The 6,026-nt window shown below is 32.9% G+C and overlaps 1 non-coding gene across 1 annotated transcript; it reads right to left on the reverse strand.

The window, feature by feature from the left end:
* Window positions 1-554: 554 nt before the first annotated feature.
* Window positions 555-662, reverse strand: LOC122908033. Its single transcript, XR_006384837.1, has one exon. It is a non-coding gene; the product is annotated as a U6 spliceosomal RNA (small nuclear RNA).
* Between the last annotated feature and the right edge of the window lie 5,364 nt (window positions 663-6,026).

The following is a 6,026-nucleotide window of genomic DNA, read 5'->3' on the forward strand; positions in this document are numbered from 1 at the left end:
TTTTATTTTTTTTTAACTTTTAATAAATTTATTTAATCTAGTGTGGTAGAAAAGACACAACTCTAATAAATGTATCCTTGGAATTTAAATGTCATTACCTGGCTTTGTCTTTGTTCTTTGGAAGAAACAACTTCTTTAAAGAACCTCACTGGCTTTACAAACATCTTATAAACAATTAAACAAAGGCAAAATTTCTAAATTGATTTTTTACAATGAAAATATACATGCCTATGTGTATATACACTAAAATAAGTTCTATTTTTAGATACATACATACAAACTTAAAAACATTTTATATTCCTAAGAAATTGAAACCGTTAGGACTATAAAGTGACCATTTTTATCTCCGGTAATGCTGTGGATCTTAAATCCTATTTTGTGTGACTTTCAAATAGATTTTCTAGCTTTGTTTTAGCTTGTATTTGCATGGTTGCTTTTTTCACCCTTTCGCTTTTAATTTTTGTATAGCCTTGTAGTGTAGATGTGCCTTCCACAATGGTTTTCATTCAAATGATTTTACTTAATCTTGTTGCCTAAATTGAGTCAGTTAGACAATTGACATTTAATATAATTACTGATTTATTTGTCATTCTTGCGCAGGGGCCATGCTAATCTTCTCTGTATCATTCCAATTTTAGTATATGTGCTGCCGAAGCGAGCACTAATTACTGATTTATTTGTATTTGAGTCTACCAGCTTATTTTAAGCTAATTGCCCTCCTTCTTAAATGTTCCTTTCCCAATCTTATCCTTTTGGAAAGAAGATCAATAGTGATAACATAGTGGATTAAAATAGTAAGAATTAAAGCACATGACAACACCAATGCATAACTGGCATGAGAAGAAGGGTAAAGTTCTTGTATTATCCAGGTGGAGACAAATTTTGTTGATTAACATTAGAAAAATGAAATATACCTGTTATGATTTATAAGTAAGCTGATAAAAGGAATAAAGTACATAACTTTCAAACTATTAGAGGGAAAACATGGAAAGATTGAAAATATTAATTCACCCACCTTTATTCTTCTTCACATCTTTGTGAAACTTGTTCCTTCATGATTCGAGAAAACCTCTCATCCACTTCTCTCTCTGCAAAGTACCCTCTGAGTAATTTCTTCTGCTCTTTCTTCTACCTAATTCTCTTTCAGCTGTCTGTAATCAGTTTTTAAGTCCATTTACTGAGTCTCCAATATTTGTTTTTGTAATTTTTATTTCTAGAAGTTATATTTCATGCTTGTGTAAATCTCCTTGGTCAGTTTTAAATACTTCTGTGCTCTCTTCCACTATATACAAGTTTGTCTTTTATTTCTTTGAACCTAAAAGGAATAGTAGTTTCCTAATCCGTGGTTGATGCATTTCCAATATATTAAATGTTTTGGGGTGTATTTCAGTTATCATTTTTTTCTGCCAGCTCCCTCTATGTCTTTCTATTTTTGAATGTTTATTTTTTACTTGTGCAACTTAATGTGCTTCAAAAAATTACTTATGAGGTATCTTTGATACCTAGAACAAAAGTGCTATTTTTCAGATAAAATTTCTATTTGTTTTTTAGCAAAGCTTTATGGAAACTATAAGTCTGGGTCTTTTTCAAAATAACTTTGTGATCCCACTCCAGGGTTTTTGAACCACCCAGCTGATGTGAATTTATGCTGCACAACTGGTAAGGACCATCTAATTGTTCTAATTTCCAAAGATAGGGACTTGTTCTCACCCCTGACCTGCTGAGCACAAAGGCAACATTTTTGTAGGCTCATAGGTGCTGGGTGAGAGGTCTTACTGTTGTTCCGCTCTTTCTGAAAACCTTTGGATAAATCAGTCTGGAGTGTCAAAAATTAGCAAACACTTCTGGCCACCATCCAATTGACTTCAGCGGTAATAAAGATGACATTTCGATCTCTTAGCTTTCTCCTGAGTTATTTCTCATCTTTTTCAAAGATTTTATTTATTTGAGGGAGAGCAAGAGAGTTAGAAAGAGAGACAGCAGGAGCAGGGGCAGAGGAGAGGGAGAAGCAGCCTCCCTACTGAGCAGGGAACCCGGGGCTCTTTCCTGGGACTCCAGGATCATGATCTGAGCTGGAGGCAGTCGCTTAGGGCAGCCACCCAGGCGCCCCTAGTTCTCATTCTAGACAGGAAAGAAGGTATATACTTCCTCTTTTCTGTCCTTTGTTTCTTTTTGTTTTTTAAATGAGCTGTCCTTATTTAAGAGAATGGCGTTTTAGACGTGACATGTGGGCAAACATCTTTATGAGAATATGATTTTAGTCATTATTAGTTGACACTAAAATAGGTATAATTCACATCATTTCTGCCTTTTATTAACATCATCCATATGATCATTGGACTTGGTGTTGATTGTTTACTGTCTGCCATTACTACTCTACATGACTTTTATCACTTAGGAACTTCTTAGAAATATTGAGTGATTAGGACAGTTTCAATTATTTGTTAAATCAAAATGGATATTAAAGTGTAATTTTAGGTCATGGTGAATATGCTCTAAATCTCAAGAATAAATATATTATCAAGTAAGACAAGGAATAAAAGTATTATGATCCAAAATTTTGTAGGAAATCTAATATGTGTTTCTTAGACTTTTTTGGTATCATTCAAAAATATTATTTTGAAAAGAAAAATATTAAAAAGTCACTTAAATCAAACTTGAGCTCTAGCAAGGATATCTAAAATTACCGTGTGATGACAAATGAAATCCTCACATTACTATTTAAAAGGGTAACATTTTCATGTCTTATAATCTCAGTATTAGTTTGTGACATAAAAATATTATTAAGAGTACATAAAAGGATTTTCTCAAAACTTATTTTTTAAAGAGTATGGAGCACTTCATAAACTTTTGGATAAGTGGAAAACTCAGTGAACAAAAGGTTATCTAAACATAAATTCTGCTGAAAACAACTGCAGGACCTAATTTTAAAGCATTCTGTAACATAATTGAAGCATAATTACCTGACTTCAGGATGAACAGTAGGAGGCATTCTTTTTTTTTCTCAGTATATCACATAATTTTTACCTAAGAAAATACTCCCTTTACATTTCTAACAACAGTTTTGATGGATAGGAACAAGAAGCATTTGCACTATAATTTTTCAGTGCATTATAATAAAGCGAATGTTTTCTAAATGTCATAGTTTAAATTTCATGGGGCGTGAAATCTCCTTTGAAATGAAATTTAAAGCCTTTTTCAAATAAGAAGACTAATCTTACAGTCAAAAACACTTTATATTCCCAGACATTATTAACCTTGGAGTACTGCTTGCAAGATGATAATACTTTCTGACATATTAAGATTAAATTTGTCTTTATATAGTTATGTTAAAGAATACATTTAAAAGAGATCAGGTTGCAAGAGAAGTGGTAAGTGTGTGCAGTAGTAGGATTTCCATTTACTAATAAATTTAACTATCATCATTTATATGGTAATGTTAACACATATTTGAGCAGATCACCTCTAAAAACTATTTTGGGGTTAATCATGGTACTTAACGTCAAAACTGGCAACACTGAATAATAATCTAAAAGAGCTGGACATTGACTTTCTGTACTACTTATAAATATGAAAAAGCACATAAATATTTTATTGATAAAGTACAAAATTATTTTCATCTAATCAAGAGCTATTTTAGTACATCCCTACGTATTTTAATGCACGGCTTAAAAATACATTAATTATACCTTCAAACAGCTAGTTTCCATAGTTCATTTTTAATGACAATGGGATGTACCTGAAATTTTTTGCAAGAACATGGTGACTGGTCATTTTTCTGAGACGTGGGCTGTCAATGCAAAGAACCATTTCAAATAGGAAAGGCAGTGATGCAGTCATGTTTTTATCTGTTTCAAGGCCTTGAGGTCTTCATGACGATATAAAGTATTATGTATCTTTTACAATTTTTAATCCTTCATAATAAGACTAACAACGATGTCCATTTTCATGAACCCAATGTTTTAAAACATGACCACAGACAACAAATTGATGAAAACTTAGATGAAAAAAAAAGTAGTAAGGACTGGCCCATCAACTTCATACTCTTGAGCGAGAAAACTCAAAACTCATCCTCTTCCAGGGTAATAACGATGATTAGTGACTTCCACCCCTCTCCTCAGGGTTTTTTCACCCTAAGTGGTCTTCTCTGCACCCTGACAATTACCAAGTCTTCTCGGCCTTTGGCCCCATCTGCTGGTTGGTTGCAGATTCTCTTCATTTCTCTCAGAAATCTGTACTCACACATGGCTTCCTTCACTTTGTGTCTGTTTTTTGGTACATATTGTGCATAATTTAGTTAATTCCAACACAGTAAATGTGTCCTGTAAATTCTTTTCGTCCTTCCTCTTGCTTTCCCTATGCTTCCGCCTTGCCTCATGAAAAGTCTCTTCATAGCCATCCATCTCTTCAGGAAGTTCTCCTTGTCAATCTCTGAATCCCCCCAGTTTCCATCTGAGAACAAAAACAGCATGGCTGATAAAACACTGTAAAAATATTACTAACAACCTGACTCGAGAAAAAGAAAAACCATAGCATCTACTTTAAGCTCTCCAAGGAACTGGAAACTTCCCCCACATTCCTCACAAAACTGTCCAACTGCCTCTTTTAAATAAGGCGGTATTCCTCGGCACCAGGATTCAAGTTGCAAATAAATCTTCTCTTTTCTGTTTCCCTGCTGTATGTGCTCCATTTTTCAGTTTTATGACGGGAAAACTTTGTGTAAGGTGTGTGTACGTGTGTGTGCTTGTGAACTGGCTTTATTTTCTTAATTTTCAGAGCATAACTTTTATTAGAAAACAGTCTTCAAGTTGCAGTAAACCAACTTAAATAACCTATGTTTATATTGTATACTGCTTATATTAAAGCCTTTTGTCTTTATTCTCAGTTTAATTTCTCCTCAGTAAAAGAACATTTTGTTTAATACTCGAAGCACAAGGACAGAAGCAGCAATCGGCAATAAACTTGTTTATGTTAACTTACTTCTCTCAAAGAGCCACTTGCACATTTTTAATGGTTTAATATGTATTAAAGTATTGATTATTCCCAGAGGAATTAACACTGTATCATGGACCACCTTTATTCAGGTCAAATAATACCCATGAACGAGAGGTATTTGTATCTTTAAAACAAGTTTCTGTAATTGGCAATTGCACTTAAGATTACCATTATTACAGTATCATTCCAACTTTAATCACTTGAAAAGTGAGACTTATGTCCCACTAAATTCTTGAATTGAAGCACAAAATCTTAACTTTAATCATCTAAACTTAAGGGTACATTCTGAATTTTGTTATTTAGGAATGTTTCATAGAGCATTGTTCGTGGTGGAATTTATTAGGATTCTCAAATGACTGCTAAAATTACGAAGCATCCTGGGCTGGAAAGGAATCAACCCAGGTACCTGCCCTCTTAATTATGTTTCCAGCACAGGAAAAAGTGTTTTATAGGCTCTGCCTTATTTTGCTTGTTCTAACAGAAGGATCTCTGAACTTGGAGGGAAAAGATTTGAGCCGTTTATTGTTTGGAGGGTTTATTTAGCATTTTACAGATTGTAAAGTGCTTTAATTTATTTCGTTAAATATATTTCTGAATTTATCCTCTCTAATAGACTTAACTACATTTATAAAACTTTTTTATTTCAGTTTCTAAATCCATAAACCTGTAAATCAGGATAATGAAATATCTGATTCTAAAAAGTATACAAATTTGCACTATGCAGAGAGCTGTTTTTACTTGTTGTTGTTGTTTGTCATACTCAGACATTGCCTCATCCTATTGATGTAGAAAATACAATTTTGGGTAAAATAAAGATTGCCCAATATAGAGAAATGGATAGCCAGGGGATTGAAACCATTGCTATTTTTAGATTGTACATTCTAGAACCTTATTGTGTATTATGTAGAATTTTAACCAAAAATGTTTTTATAGGAAGAATTATCACTATCATCAAATAATATCTCTTAAAATTGTTAAAACAATTTTTTTGTTTCTTCATTAGTGAAATAGTTGTACAAATCCTTGATAGG

This window comes from Neovison vison, chromosome 5 (genome assembly GCF_020171115.1).
Source record: "Neovison vison isolate M4711 chromosome 5, ASM_NN_V1, whole genome shotgun sequence".
NCBI classification, from domain to species: Eukaryota; Metazoa; Chordata; class Mammalia; order Carnivora; family Mustelidae; genus Neogale; species Neogale vison.